The 17,233-nt window shown below is 34.5% G+C and overlaps 1 protein-coding gene across 2 annotated transcripts in view; it reads left to right on the top strand.

Moving 5' to 3' along the window:
* The window catches only part of Fut9 (fucosyltransferase 9), a 181,269-nt gene that overhangs the window by 71,388 nt on the left and 92,648 nt on the right, over positions 1-17,233 (top strand). For both annotated transcript variants that reach the window (XM_076924058.1, XM_076924057.1), the window contains one exon: positions 11,537-11,620. The gene's annotated coding sequence lies outside the window, so the exon portion shown is untranslated. The remainder of the gene's footprint in view (positions 1-11,536; positions 11,621-17,233) is intronic.

The raw sequence follows: 17,233 nt of genomic DNA on the forward strand, positions 1-17,233 counted from the left end.
TTAGAAGTCTTTCTTGAATATATCTTTTCTCCCTATTCACCAGATTCCATCTTCTAGGTACACAAAATTCTTACCTTGCCTTTTTCATTTGCAAGAAGTCAGCACTACCATGTTCTATTACTTTACAAAAGACTTCCTTACTCAAATCCTTATTAAATACATGAGGGACCCATTCATCTTCAGGTCTGCCATAATAAATTAGTACCTAACTTAGTAGATTAAAAAACCTTATTTTCTCACAGTTTAAATGGAAGATTTAGCATGGCTCAGCTATCACAGCACCCTGTAGGAGCAGCTTTCTTTCCCTTTCCTTGGATCCTGAAGGTTGTCAGCAACCCTTGAGATACAGCATACCCTATGTCTTTTCTATCTTCATGTGTCCTCTTTCCATGTCTCCAAATCTCCAAATCAATAAGAACATTTGTTGGGGATTTAGGGACCATGACAATCCAGTGTGACCTCAACATAATCTCAGCTTTAGTAAGGTCGTTTTGTTTTTATATTATTTTGCTGTAGTGGGGACAACACCAGGCCCTCTTCACACTAGGTAAGCAGTGTCCCACTGAGCTGCATCATCTGCTTTATTGAACCATTATTGGCAAAGGAAACATTTATAGATTTAAGGTGTAGAGTCTGATGTCTCGTAACATAATTACCATAATTAAGCTGATTAACATAGCCACCTTAACTGGACTACATCAGCAAAATCTTAAGGCTCCTTAATGGGGTCTGGGAATGAAGATTTCACTAGACATTTATATGGGGTGTAATTTAACCCACATTAGGACACTAATTGTATGTTGACATTTAGCAGGAAAATCAGTTACTATAATTTCAATTTACATTTCATTCAAAAAACTCTAGTGTTCATTAGATATCTGAGGATCTTTCTACAACATAGTACACAATTAGTGTACTGCAGAGACCAAGATTTTCTTTTATCCTTTTATTTTAGTATGTTTCTTTTTAAGTTATAAGCAAATACGTGTATTTGTACAGTACAATTCAAAGTTTCCATCTATGCACAAATTAAAACTATCACCTTACCCCTATTATTATTGTGGTAAGAACTGAAGGCAGGATAAAGTTGAAGTGTACAACATGTTAGAGAAGCTATATTCATCATACATTTCCCACATTGCATATGCTGTGATATAAAACTCTCCTTCTTCACCTCCTATCTCTGAGAATGACTGTCCATTGTTATGAGAATTTGTTTTCAAATTTACAAATAAAAGGCATATAGCACTTGTCTCTGCTTAGCTTTTTGCACTTAATATGATGCCTCTGGATTATATGTATGTACAAGTGTAAATGCAAATATCATGTTATCTATAAATCATGTACTGCCTGCTTTTAGGCTATCATACTCTGTTTTGATTGTGTATGACATTTTGTCTCCATTTGTCAACCAATACACACCTAAAATGTTTACATTTCTAGTCCATTGTTAACAGTGCTGTAGTAATTATTACTGCACAAATATCTCTTAGATACAACTTAATTTCTTTGGATGTATATTCAGTGTTGTGGTTGCCAAATAAAACACAAAATACTGTTCTATTCTTTCATTTATTTCTGTCATGTTTACACTTTTGTCAAAAATATTTGATAATATGTTTTGATCCAATCAGATGAAGAATGCCTTTATATTACATTTTCGCTTTCTCATGTTGTTGGGGGCTTATATCTTTATATTTTATGTATGGACTGCACTTGAAAGAGATACGCACACACAAACACACACATATACATTTACACATTCACATACACACATATACATATACACATTCACATACACTTATACACATATATGGACAGTGTTGCAAGGCCTTTAATAACAGAAAGCTATATACTACAGTGCTTAGAGCCAAATTTCATTTTTTTCCCTGAACACTTTTTACATATGAATTATAAGAATAAGATAGTCTTTTGAAAGTTTATACCAGGTAATCAGTGTTCTTCTATATTTGATCAATAGTCAATAGTCATTAACATCTGTGGCACACTGAGCCTTGGAAAAATTAAGGTGAGAATTAACTTTTTCTTAGGGAATTAAAATCCTATATTCTAAGTTTTGAAATGTTTTAAAGATATATAAAATAATAATACCCCAAGAATTGCTTTTCTCATGTTCAGTGGTTGGAAATCAACTCTGTACTAAATTTATCCTATTTTACAAACAATACCACACTTTGCAGGTTTTTAAAATCTTTTACTACAGATTATATATTATCAACACAGAGCTCAAAAAGCCAGAAGTTAATATAGAAATTACAGCTGAAATTGGAATGGATTCATGTTTTTCTCCCACAATGTTCAGTGTTTGTTTGAGATGTAGATTTTAGTTAAAAAAAAAAAAACTCAATTTCTAAAATCTTTTATTAGTGAAAAACAACTTTACAAAAAAAGAATCATTATTTCAAATTAGGTTTGCTTATAGGTTACAAATGATCTAATTAAAGTTTCTGTTAACATTAGCATAGACTTTTTATAAATAATAAAAGCATACTATTTGAGATTTTGAGTTTATTGCCTTCAATCTTAGTATTGAGGATAGAACTCAAAGCCCTAAGAACATTATATATGATATACTTCAGACCTTAAACATTATTTTAAAATGATTTTCTAAAATTTTGTTCTAAATAAAAATACTAAAATGTAATGTTTCTAAATATATTTTTATTTAATTATGTTTCATGTAACATATAAAAAATAGCCATTTAACTGGCAAAAAATATTTTTATTCAACTACTATTTAAATGTTTGTTTCGACAATCACTATTGTCAATACAGTAGAACTAATCTATTCTTTTTAAGAGCATGGTACTAAAAAACTTAAGACTCTGGAGGCATGGAGCTTTTAGGTATGGGTATTAAGGATCATGAACCCTACCTAATAATCAGATTCTCATTGGACATACTCTACACATCTGTGGTTTTGTAATTTGATAATTCTTCTTCATATTACAAATTTTATAAGTTAGTATTAAAGAAAAAAACGCAATAGTTGCTAATCTTTTGGCAATGGTAATTTCTAGATTCTGCTTTATACTGCTAGAACTTACTCAGGATTGTCAGGGTTCAGAAAAAATTATCAGAGACAGGACACAGCAAACTTTGTGTTCCAGAAGCCTATTCAAAGACCGTAGGTAGCATACATCAGCACCAAATCCCCATTGTTCTGCTCTCCTCCCTCAGCCTATCTTTTACTTCTCTTTCCTTCCTCAAATCATTTCTCCTTTCTCCTTTCTTTCTTCTCCTTCCTAATTGCTCCCCCATTGTTGCCAAGAGTAGAGAAAGACAAAGCCTTCAAAAATAACCACAATTAATCAAAACACAAAACAAAACAAAACAAAACAAACCTTCTCTTGTCCTCTCCCTGTTATGTAATAAAATACTCTAAAACCAGGAGGTTTTTAAATGAAGGCCTTTAGTTTTTAAATGACATGAAAATGTAAAGGGTATTGAACACAATCCCTAATGCCATGCATCAGAAAACTCTCTTCTGGTTGTCGCTCAGGAGCACTCGCCCCATGTCCCCCACCATGCACAAAAAACTATAGCCTATTACTGTTTGTTTTAGTTGCTTCCCAGAATTTGAAGGTAAAACCCTATTGCTGAAAACATCACACACTTAGGACACAGGGCGTGGAGGAGTTACTACAAAGCTAACCTACAAGACTCCTCCCTGAAGATTAGCTCTCGTAGTATGAAGCTGTCAAAAAGAAAAACCAATAGTTCTACACAGCTGTAAAGCCTCTGAAACACAATAATGACCAGCTTGCAAAAAAAAAAAAAAAAAAAAATCCCCAATAGTTAAATAGTAGCCCTTTTATCTTGGGCATAACCAACAACTGTCTACTTCGTCTTAAGTTCTGCTCATTGGAAAACAAGTTATGCTTGATACTGCAAACGCAGCCAACTACCATTGGTTCAAAACGTCAGATCCTTAGAAAAGAACCTCCTATAATCATTGGTGTGAACCAGTATAATTTCTGACCTTATTTGAAAGGACTTTGTATACACAAATAATTATAGCTATCTCCACTCATCAGAGAGGCTTCTTTTTGCAGCAGTTGGAGAACATCACAAGAGATTCACAACTGATCAAAATGCAGAGAGTAAGTGAGCGCAGGTTGCCTAGTCCCGATTACGTCTATAACAGAACAGCTAGCTCTTAGGCTCAGGGAACATCACAGAATCATGGACAAAAATATTGCAGAGGGCCAGAACACCTGCTGTGACATAATGTCTTTTAGACTGGAAAGTTGTTCCCCGGAAATTCCAACAATATTGTTGTCTAAACAAGGGTTGCATAATGAAAAACATCACTTGAAATGCCAATACGCATGAGGAAATTTTTACAAGGCTACTATCCTAGATAAAGGCAACCAATCTCTGTGTGTGTATATAATGATAAGTGAGATGAATGAGTTGGTAACATGGCTTGGTGAGTAAAGGCATTTACTGCTAGGCCAGACATCATTAGTTTTATCCCAGTAACCCATATGATAGGAGAAAACTAACTCCCCTGATCGCTACATATATGACATGACACATGTAAACCCAACACACAGAAAGAAAGAATAAATAAATAAATAAATAAATAAATAATTTTATGATAGAATCAGTAGGTTTGTTTATATACTTGTGCACAGAAATACATGCATGTGGATAGATAGATACATAGATACATACATAGATACATACATAGAAAGATACATAGACACATAGATAATAAATTTTTATATAACAAAAGAAAAAGAAGTTATTAACTTGAGAATGAGGCTGGGATGCGAGAAGCTGGAGTGAGGATACCTGGAGGGGCTAGAGAGAGATACAGGAAAAGTGAAAGAGATGAGATTCTCTTTCAATAAAAATCATACATTAGGAAGAAGTAGACTAGAAGGAAGAGGACATGTGGTGGTTTAAATGAGTTAGCCCCATAGGCTCCTATATTTCAATGTTTGCTTCTTTGTTGGTGAAACGGTTTTGGGAAGAATTAAGAGGTATGGTCTTGTTGGAGGTGGCATGTCATTTTGTTGGGCTCTCAAGTTTCGAAAGTTCATGCAATGCCTACCCAGTCTTGCCATCTCTGTCTCCAACTTGTGGCTCAGATGTAAGCTCATGTCCCAGGGCCATGCATTGCCATCTGTTGCCATTCTCCCTGCCATGATGATCATGGACTCACTCTGAAACTATAATCAAGACCCCAAATAAATACTTTTTTAAAATAAATTGCTTTGGTCATTATGTCTCTTGATAATGATCGAAAAGTAACTAAGACAGGACTTAAATTGGAGATAGAGTACAGATAACAAGAAAAGTGTGAGAGGGGAGAGGTAGAAGTACTGGAAATGACAGCATAAATACAGTACAACAGTCTCAGAAAAGTACATTGAAAATCAATCAATCAATCAATCAATAAAGGAAAGGGCATGGGAAGGGAAAGTTCACTTTTTATGGAGGCTTCATAAAAGATGTTTCAAAATGAGTCGCTATCATTCTATAAACATAGGTTATAAAGTAGATAAGGAAACTGTACCTGAGCCAGTTCAAAGATAGACTTGGATTTTAACCTTTTATGTTTACCATGAGCTTAGTACTGCATAAATGACATAACATTTCCAGTTACTGTTTCACGACAATGTTTATATTAGTTTCAAATTAGTCCAGCAACTCTGGAGTTAGGATATTTTGTCTTTTTTTTTTTTTTTTTTTTTTTTTTTGTCTTAACACAGTTTCTTAATTCTTTCTAGGAAACACAAATTAATGCTAATTGTTAATGGTTTTCACATGATTAAAAGTATTGGCATTTACAATTAAGGTGATAAAGGAATATTTATAAAAAACACTATCAGAGTGCATACCACAGTCCCGATTCAAAGCCTGTGTGAGCACACTCTTCCAGGGAGATGAGGTCTCATTGTGCATTTTAAGTACTCTAGGCTGTTGTGTAGTAGAAATGGTGATGACATCTATAGTTCTGCCTCTTAATGTATTTCTTCATAGTTCCAAGCCACACCCATGTTCCAGGTTGAACTTTTGACCTAGGCCAACTTCTTTTGAGATTAAGATTTGTAGTAACAGGCAGGGCATTTACTTCAGTGTAGAGTGAGTTGCTTGTTGTTTGTTCAAACACTGACTTTTCCACATGACCATCCAAGGACTGGCACAGCTCAAGACAGGTTGGATTATAAAGCTTCTGAGTTTGTTTATCAGGATCCCTGCCTGCCAGGTGCTAAGATTTGAGGAAGCAGATATGTATGCAGAGTGTGTGTGCAGTCTCTTCCCTTCTACTAGGATTGGTAACTCAGACATGGCTGCTGGCGTTTCCCTGTGATTGTTCAATTGAGTTAAACTGCCTTACTGAATTTCTCAGAAAGTTCCTCCTTGCTCTGGGTTTGTTTTGCATAATCAGTTCAAAGAATATTTGATAGGATGGTCACAGAGTTCTTAATAGTGTCTTCTAGGTTGATAAGAAGGAGGGTTTGGGGTTTTTTTCAGGATTGGATTTAAAAATTATACATAATTCTTGTTTGGATTTTGATTTTTCTTTTCAGGAATGGTTATGAACTATTTGAGAAAGGCATAAGTAACTGAATATTCACTTGATGTTGCCTTCCAGGTCTTTGAAGCCCAAGGCTTTCAGGCTGGTGAATTCCTCTTATAGTTTATAGTTCTATAGTTCTATTGTGGATATGCACAACTCTTGTTTTTTTTTGGGGGGGGGGTTAAAAAGCTGAGAGCATGAGAGTGGACAGTGTCGGGCTGTCTCCTACAGCTCAGTAGATCATAAGCCACACTCAGGTATGGCTTTCTTAAAATCTACAATACTATTCCCAGCAATTCATAAGAGATTCCAATTTCAAGTGATGGAAGTAAATTGGGACTTTAGAAGCTATTAGAATCCAGAAACGCCTCCTATAGCTATCCCTTCTTTAACTTGTTATCAAGATATGGACCAAGTGAGATGACCTTTATTTTATACAGTTCAAAATAGATGCTGAATTAATATGCATTATTTCTCTCCTTCTTCTTCACTCATTTTTGTGTTACTAAAGCCAGGAATCGTAGTCACATATTTGCTTAATATAAACTTAAAACCAACATTTCTGTATAGTGAAGATAGTTTCTGTAGTTTGCTTTTTTTTTTTTTTTTTTTTTTTCTATTCTCATTATATAGAAGGAACCCTTTAGGGCCTGAAATTTACAGTATAGTGAAGAGTGGACCTCTGAAATACACTTTTCTGGATTTCACTTACTTGGGTGTAGCTACAACACTTACTTTGTGACCTTTTTGTGGTGATTTACATATGGATTGCCACCATAGATGCTTATGAAGTGCCATTAGGAGGTATGGACTAGGTATGACATTGTAGAAGGAAGTATATTAGCAGGAGTGCATTATTTTTGGAAGTTCAAATGCCTAAGGCAAGCCTAGTGGTTCTCTCTTTTCCTACTGCCCATCAGTCTAGATGCAGAACTCAACTACATCATCAGCATCATGTATGTCAGCCTGTGCACCTGTCATGGTTGTAATGGATGAAGTCTCTGAACAGTAAGCCAGCCTTACTAAATGGTTTCCTTTATAAGAGTTGCCATGGTCAGAGTATGTCTTCACAGCAATAGAAACATTAATTAAGACACTTGGATAAGCTACTGAGTATGTAAGGCTCGTTATGTGTGAGTGAGCGAGAAAGAGATAGATCGTTATGTGGGAATAACATTGACACATAGAACTGTTTACAGGATTGAATGAAAATATAGATCATAGACTGTCTTTTCCTCTTTCTCTTCCTCTACCTCTCCCTTCCTGCTTCACTTCCTCTTTCTCTCTCTCTTTCTCACTCACTCACTCACACATGGAACATAAAACTGCCGTATAATTGTATAATTGTTTAACTACCTGCTGCTCTTACTGTTAATGAGGTTCAAGTTCTCTGATAGCCAGTCCCTAGCTTCCCTTCCCTGCCTCCTGCTCATCCTCTGTTGTACTTTCTATGTCTCTGTTCCACTAAAGTCAGATGAGGTTTTCATTCATTTTCTATTATCCTCCCGTCTTGTCTGCAAGCATGCTGCACTGTGGGTAGCCGTTTAGCATTCACCAAGCACAGTGTATTTTTCTATTAAGCCCCTGCCAGGAAAAATGGAGCGCTGTCCCCAGACAAACATTTTGTACAAAGCTCTTTATTATTCTTTCTTTTCTTTTTCCTTTATATATGCACCATTCAAGGGTGAGGCAAATGTGTTGGAAAGTCTGGTATTCATAACACCTAAACGCTTTTGGTTACATAGAAGGCAGTTAGAAGAACCGTATGTTGAATTAATGTGGGCTTGAAGACCCGGCTTAGTAATTGTGAAGCCATAAAATTCTATTTAAAGTGCAGTCGCAGGAATTGACTCTGTGAACCCCTCTGGCTGCAAATCTAATTTATTGCTATAAATGGCATAAAGTAATTGTCATTATTTGTTCAAAAGTCATTGTCCTTTAATCACATCTACTGATTTGAACCAAGGGGCATGTGTCCATTAACAGAATGAAGTTTTGAATATACCAACAATTGTACTAGCAGAATCATTTAATGTCCTCTAAAGTTTTCTTCTTTCATATGACATTGGCCAAGGACAGGGAAGTAGGCTTCAGGCAGGAATCAGACATTAGGCTAGAACAAAGAAGTATTCTCAGGTAGGAATCTAAATCTTAGGCTAGAACAAGGAAGTAATTTCAGACAGGATTCTAAATTATAGGCTAGAACAAGGAAGTTGGCTTTAGATATGAAAATGACCTTTCTAGACCTAGGACAGGGAAGTAGGCTCAGATACATTGGTCATCCTGATAAGCCCTTAGAAATAGTGATCACAGGAGTGTTCAGGTAATTAAGTTTAATTCCTTGCTTATTCTTTGACTATCTGTGTTTATTGACTTGTTTGTTCCCTTTTGCATCTACTGTATTGTTAGACCATCAACCTAGAACTGACCTTAATACATGCATATAATTAAAAAAGTATACAAGCATAAAGGAAAAGGGGGAATGGAATAGGAGGTTCTAGGGAGGGGAAATGGGAAAAGGGGATGACATCTGTATTGTAAATAAATAAAATATCCAATAAAAAATTTAAAAAGTTTTCTCCTTTCAAAGTTATGTTTCCATTTGTATTTCAATTTTTTTATCTGAATATAATGTAATTGTGATTAATGGTTTTCAGTCTTTTTGATCAATTAATTGAGTATTAATTGAAGAAAACATATGTAAAACTAATAGGTGTACATTTTTTGCCTTTGGTAATTTTTATTCATATGTACTGTGGTATCCTTTATAAATATTCATTTATATTACTCAAGCAAACACATTTATACAGAAAAGTAATATATTGTGATTCATCAAAATTTGGATTCAAGAGGTGTCATGGAGGGTAAAGGTTTTTTTTTTTTTTTTTTTTTTTTTGTCACAAACCCAAAGACCTGAATTTGAGCTCCTGAAACTGCATAGTGGAAGGAAAGAAGCAGGTGACATAAATTGTTCTCTGACCTCCATACATATTCTAGAGTACATATACACTCACACACTCACAAAGCAAACTCACATGTACATACACACATGTACCCTTATACACATATTCACATACGCTAAATAAATCTACAAACATAAATGCATTTATATTACAGAAATGATAAAAATTGATGCTGGAGACATGACTCGTTATTTAAGAGCACTGACTGGTCTTCCAAAGACTTAGGTTCAATTTTCAGCATCCATTTGCTTTCTCCCAACCCTCTCTAACTCCAATTTCAGAATATCTGGACCCAGTATACTCTTTTGGCCTCAGCGAGTGACAGGCAAATACGCAGTGAGCAGATAGACATGTAGTCAAAATATCTATGCACATAAAAAAAAAGAGTAAAAGGAAATGAAAAAAAGTAATCAAATTTAAAATATCTCACAAATCAGAACATTTTCTCTCTCTGATTACCAATAATGTAGCTGCCCCATACAACTAGTAAAATGGCCTTTGGGATGGTTTCCAATTATCTGTTACTTTCTTGTTACTTTCATGTTACTTTCTTACTGAAACTCCTTCTATCCCACGTGGACTTGTGAATAATCTGAGTTCCTTAGAATGAGTTTCAAGGCCCAACAAGGTTCACTCTGACTATAAGCCTGCTTTCCATCACTGCCCAACTACAGGTGCAGTCATTTTTTTCTTCTTCTTGAATATGCATTATATGTTTCTAACCTGTGGTCTTTGTGTCTGATTTTCATCTTAGAAGATCTAAAATGTAAGGTCAGGATGTAACCTTAAATTCAAACATGAGAGTAGTCTTCCCAGATTGCACCCTCCTTTTTATTAATATATCTTATGTCAGGAAGTACAAATGACACATTACATGCTTCATAAAAATAAATACTGTTTAGTGGTTTTACCCTAATCATGAGAAACATAGTTCAGCAGAAGAAATTCTACCAACTATATCACTTTCATTGTTCTTTTGTAGTTTGAGGCAAAGCAAAATTTAAAGCTATATGAAACATGGTATTGAATAAGGGTTGTGTGTGAGTGATGTGTACTTATGTGTATGTGTATATGTGTATAAGTGTGCACGCAGCCATCTAACAAATAGCTTTAGTGGCCTCAATGGTAAGCAACTTCTTGATTCTATGATCAAAACATGTTTACGTAGAATATAAGACTATGTAGAGAGATTTAAGGAGGCTTTATCTTAAGGTCATAGCTGGATCTTTTCATCAATTAATTTGTATTCTCTAAGATAAAGATATTTGTTCTGATAAATTGGTCACACACACACCAGTAATCCCAGTACCGATTGAAGGGTGAGAAGCTGAAGAGGGGAAATTACATTTGAAGCAGCTCTTAGCTACACAGACAGTCTGTAAATTTTAAAAAGATTGTTTCTTACTCTCTAGTAAGAACTGGACTCAGTTCCGGGGAGTCAATTTCCCACCATTTAATTAATTGTAATCTTATTCATAATACAATGAATAATTTAAGAAATTGTGATAACAGTTCCCTTTACTTACATGAACCATGCATGTTGGTTGACAAATACCAACTTGAAAATGAAAGATGTTTATGCAGGCCATCTAGCTTTTTGATCTTCATTTTACTAACCACCTATCCAATTGAAACACTCAGATAATTTAGAAACTTTGTTTTATTTTATATTTTTCCTGTGGACACAATTTATAATACAAATAAAATGCGTAGTGAAAGTGTATTGTGTATGAAATATACGTATTTGGTTAACAAGATTTGGTCACTCCCTTAGAGTTTTACAGCATTTACTCTTTTTAAATGCTATATAAATACCAATCTCTGATAGTATTTCATATGTGTTTTGAGAGCATTTGCCTAAGAACTAAAAAGAACCCTATATATTGACATGAGCTAAGACTCTATGAAAAAGATATAGGTTTATAAGGTGATTTCTGGCCATTCTTTGAACACTTAGTAGTTTGTATAGCACACTCAGCACATTTAGCTAATCTCTTTTTTGTCTACCTTTCAACAGATTTAGAATGTGATAACTCAAGTATCTGATAACGTGGAGTATTTCAACACTCATCTCTGCTTCCCATGCTATGTGCTCTACAGTGTGAGTATTCGTTGACTTTTCCTCGTCAGCTTGGTGGTATGGTAATATATTTTTTGCACTTAGAGATGGTGCATATTGTTTTGGAAAATTATAAGTTAAAACTCAAAGTGTAATAAATTTAGATAATCCGATATGAGGAGATATTTCACAGTATTAGACTTTATACCATTTCACTGTGACAGCATGTGGCAATTGCTATGGTGAATTAATATTCTGGCATTCAACCATATATGCAATCTTTACATTTCTGTGGTTTTTAAATATCTTTGCTTTCCTAGGACAATTAAGTATTATATTTAGAAACAGTTGTGCTACATTCTAAAATGTTCTTGAAATGTCTTTGATAGATGCTATTTGCAACGAATTTTTAAGTTCAAGTCAGTTTCTTTTTTCCTATTTTGTTCTCTAGTGGCTATCTATTGAAAATGTGTTTAGTAATAAGGACTTGTTCAAAATTTGAAGTACAGTTTCTATGAGAACATTAGTTTTAAACTGCTATAAGCTTTCTAAGATCACAAATGGAACTATCATATATTAAAAATAATTTATGTGATGGTGCTTGCCTTTAATCCCAGCACTCAAGAGGCAAGGGAGGTGGCTCTTCAAATTTGAGGCCAGCCTCCTCTACAGAGCATGGTGTAGGACAGGCAGAACAAGCTGTACAGAAAAACAGTATCTTGTAAAAAAAAAATATGTACTAACATTACATGACCCAATAATTCCATTCCTATGTATTTACCAAGAGAAAACTCACCTTACTTGAAATGTGTGTAAATATTTATAGTAACTTAATATTTATTCATCAAAATGTAGAAATAATGAAAATATTGTTGGGTGTAGTAACACTGCCTGTAACTCCTGCACTCAAGATACCAAGGCAAGAGAGAATGTCTGAGGGTAGTGTGGAAGAGTTTTTAACCCAGCTTGAGTCTACAGTTCAACTCATTCTCAAAGAAACAAACAAACAAACAAACAAATGTTATATTTAACTATTGAATTGAAGACCAAATTGAAATATCAGTACCACACTATTCAACCATAGAAAAGAACTATTGATTTCATGAATATTATAAATCTTAATCTTCTCTTTTCAATACTGAAGAACGAATCCAAGGCCTTGTGTCTGCTAAGCAAGTACTCAGCTATGTAGTCATACACCCAAGCCCCCATGTATAAATCCCCAAACCATTTGGCAGTGGAAGAGGAAAGCTCCAAATGTCTAAGTTAGTGTGATACCTAATTTAGTATCTAAATTCCAGAAAAGGGCACAACTAAAATGGAAGAAGTGTTCTGTGGGATAGATGCAGAGAATAACTGGCTACAAATAAATTTCTGGTTGAATCAGGAAATATGGGAATGACAAGGTTGTTCTGTATGGTCTCAATTGGTTGGCAAATTGAATTGAAATGCACAGAACTCTTAAAGTACAACGTTGAGCTATACAGAATACAAATAAGGAACTAAACAGAAGCGTCTCTCAGGTAGTGGGGGAACTGACAACTTTTTGTAATTGTGGAGGTAAGATATAATTGAATGTAACAGAGAAAGTATCAATTTTATATTTTGAAAAGATAGTACTTGGTCAAATCAAAATCTTAAGAGAAAAGGTTAACTGGATAAAGAGTAACAGCTTTATTCTACTTCCATTGGATATTTTTCCCTCAATGAAATATAGGTAAGCAGCTCTGAAACCATTTTTTAATCTGTATAGCATAAATTATGAGTAAATGAACCACTGGTAGAAGCAGCAAGGTTTCCATAAGAGAAAAAGTTGTTCACAAACTGAAATGGCTGCTTTGAAATATGCACATAACAACAATGAATGAAATAGGAGGGTATCAATTTTTAAAAGAGCAAGGAAGAGTACACAGAAGTATTTTGGGATAGAAACAGAAGAGAAATGTACCCACGTGTACCCATGGCTGTATGTCATAACCCTAGCTGTATTTGCGGAATGTTCCTGGAAGGGGTGACACTGTGTGGCAACAGATGCTCTGCATGCCTGAGTTTCAGCTGTAAAACACAACTTGACATACAGAAAGTGACAGCTGATCCTTGACCAGGACAAGAAACATGTAAGACAATAATTCTGAAACATTGCAGTGCCAAAATGAGACAAAACAAGAAAAAAAAGAAGAAAAACGGGGAAGGGTAAAAAGGAACTCACTGGGACATCTCAGAAGACCAAAGTCAATCAGGAAGACTGAGCTTTCAGTAACTGATGTTCAACTGTGAGCTTCTACAAATAAATAATAGGAGTTTACATTTTGACTGAGAAAACACAGCTCCTGAATTCACACTCATATAATTCAGTGTACAATTAAATCAGAGTAAAGACAAATATTTTGTGAATAAAATTTGCAATTATTATATGCTGATACTTCCTCTACTCTCCTGGAAAGAAAGCTTAATTCTGTTTCTAAGTGCAGTCCAACTTGAGAACTCTTTTATAGAGAACAGAACATGCTATCAACATTAACATCTCTAGTGATAAACTAGTGATCAACTCTGTTGATACTTTCTACCTTGGTGATGAGATAAGGACATCACATCATGCTTCTGTGATACCCTCTCTCAAGGCTCACATCCTGAGTTTTCTCATAACAACAAGTTAGGAAAACTTAAATTAAAAGGAATAAATATAAAATGATTCACACAATCATTTTAGGGAATGTTAGGGTAATGATGCCAAGAATTGACCATCACAGCTGAAGACCACATCAAATAAACAGTATGACTTATTTCAATGACATATTCTGGGTTTGAGTCTAAAAGAAAGAAATGCGTAAGAGAGATACAGCTGACGAGGTCTGTAAGAAGCCTGTGGCTTGCTTAAAATTGTCTTAATTCAGTTTTGCCAACTGAGCTGTGCTATGTTAACAAAGGAAGAAGACAGAAAGGGTAACAGATAATACTCTATACATCTTTTTCTGAGTTGGGATTTCCATTGCTGTGGTACCACTCAATGACCAAAAGCACTTTGGGGAAGACAAAGTTTATTCTATCTTACAGTTTCATATCACAGGACAGAGCTGAAAAAGGTCAGTACAGGAACTCAAACAGGACAGGAACTTGGAAGCAGGTGCTGATACAGAGACCTTGAAGGAGTGCTGCTACTGGCTTGCTTATTCTGGCTTGCTCAACCTGCTTTGTTATAAAACCTAAGAATACTAGCCCAGAGGTAAGAACACCCACAATATGCTGAGTCTGCCTATACCACTCACACACACAAAAAAAAAAATCATTACAGACTTGCCAGTAGGATGAGAACATTTTCTCAATTTAAGTTTCTGCTGCTTCCAAAAATGTCCCAGCCAGAATTAATATATAAATATAAAAGATGTTAAGAATTCAAAACAAAAGAAAGCACTGAACAATGAGTAATGAGATATAAATGCACATCATCTGAAGATCAGCTAGGTAGGTGTATGTATCTGGGTAATTGAAAAGGCAGTATTTGGTAGAAATGCCAAGTCCAGCATCTACAGCACAGTGTGGACATTAGAGTTCATTTTAGTCTATCATGTTTGTGCTCCAAATGCAAAGTTATCATAAGAAGAAGAGTATCGATTATCCTAATTTGATCAACTTATGTTATATGTTTGCATTAAGATGTTACACTATGCTTAATAAATGTTTAAAATTATGTGCTAATCAAAATAATATTTTTAAATGTTTGAGTTAGGAATATGTGACCCTATTTGATCATTATCTGCTAGATAACTGGATACATGCCATGTTAACTAAGGCATAACACTGATACCCCATAAGTTTATTTAATTAAAAGTAAAAATGGCAATTCTACTACTAGAAATGCCATTTTGTGTGAAATATAAACTTTCTACTCTTTTGTAGAAATATGTAGACATTTTTTTCTGTGTTCACTGTAGTTTCTTTATTATCTTCCATATAGATTTCCTTTCTGGCTTAAAATATAATAATTATTAAAGTTACACAAGTGTTTAGATTTTAACAGCACACTATCCAAGCTATCTAAATGTCAGATTCTATTGCTCTATAACCCACTTGGCTCTGTTTTCTTTGACAATATTATCCTTCTGGACAAACAAGCATAGCTTGTTAATATAGAAATTCAATCTGATCAGCATATATTCAAATTTCATTTAATATCTGACAAATGCAAAGAATACTGTGAAAATAATGTACTCAAATATACCTCCCAACATAGTTGAATGCTTACTGTTATCAGTACTTTTTTTTTCCTCACTAAGCCCCTGTTTTAATAGTAAAACATATTTGAATTTTTCAACACTTTGTCTTGGATTCATTAAAAGTTTATTCTAAAGTCTTTTGCACGTTTCTTCTCGACTCTCCTATCTGGTAGATAATACGCACTTAAAATACTTGTATTTAATTTCTAAGCACATTACCATGGGGTGTATTTTGTTTTCAGTTAAAATAAAACAAAGAAAGCAAAACCAAAACCAGGCTTGCTAAAGAAGATAGCAATTTCAGGAGTAATGGGAATGACGTCGAGTGTGGGAAGGTCTCTGTAGTCCCATGATTGATGCTGAGTATCCATCACTTATCAAGACATAATTCTTGTTGTAAAAGTAGATGGAGATACAGAAAGATCCATAGTGTATAAGGGGGAGGAGGGGAGGAGATGGATAACAGACAACCCATTCTTCCATTTATACCAGACGTATCACAAACTGGTCATAGCTACATATGAAAAGTGAACTTGAAGTAAGAAACAATGCAGAAAGAAAGAAAGAAAGAAAGAAAGAAAGAAAGAAAGAAAGAAAGAAAGAAAGAAAGAGTAAAAGTCAGTGACTGTGAGGTACTGTGTATTATGTTATTTTGTTTGCTCATTATGCATCCAAATGATATTTTTATTATTTTAATAGTCAGCTATAAGTACCTCAAAAATCTATGCTTTATCAAATATGTCAAGGGAAAGAAAGACCTAATATTTTTTAAAATGTGCTTTATTACTTTGAAGTTGGTCTTAAATTTTTAAGTAGCCTATGTTTTCCCTGTAACTATACTATAAAGAGGCAAAAGCACACTTCACAGTCATCAAACCCTTATAGAAAAAGCAAAGTGAGTGAATATTTACATTGGCAATATTTAGAATGAGTAGAAGAAAATACTCTCAACTTTTACTTAAAACCTTATATATTTGTCATATGCATTTTCTAGCTACTTATGAAATGAAACATCCTTCAAGATTTTCAGTTTCAAGCCTCAACTTATGTCCTTATTTTGGTTTCATTTATTTGTTTTTTTAATTTAATTTATTCCTTGATAGTTTCATATAATGTATTTCAGTCATATTTACACTTGTCCCCAGTGCTTCTCAATTACTCCTCCCATCTGTCTCTACCCAACTTTATGTCCTGTTTTTAAAACCCATGAAAACAAATTTATGCCACCCAAATATTATCAGCTGTGAAGTCTTCCACTGCTGGGTGCGTGGTTGACTTAATCAATGACTATACTCATGGGGAAACTGTCTTTCCTTCTCCCAGAAGATAAAAAGTACTAGGGTTGAGAATGTTTGTCAGACTCCCCTCTGCATGCTGAGATTTGGTCTTTCTTGGTGTTGTACAGGGTATTTATTTATTCATTTGTTTGTAATTTGATTGT

The sequence above is a fragment of the Arvicanthis niloticus genome, chromosome 25 (genome assembly GCF_011762505.2).
Source record: "Arvicanthis niloticus isolate mArvNil1 chromosome 25, mArvNil1.pat.X, whole genome shotgun sequence".
NCBI classification, from domain to species: Eukaryota; Metazoa; Chordata; class Mammalia; order Rodentia; family Muridae; genus Arvicanthis; species Arvicanthis niloticus.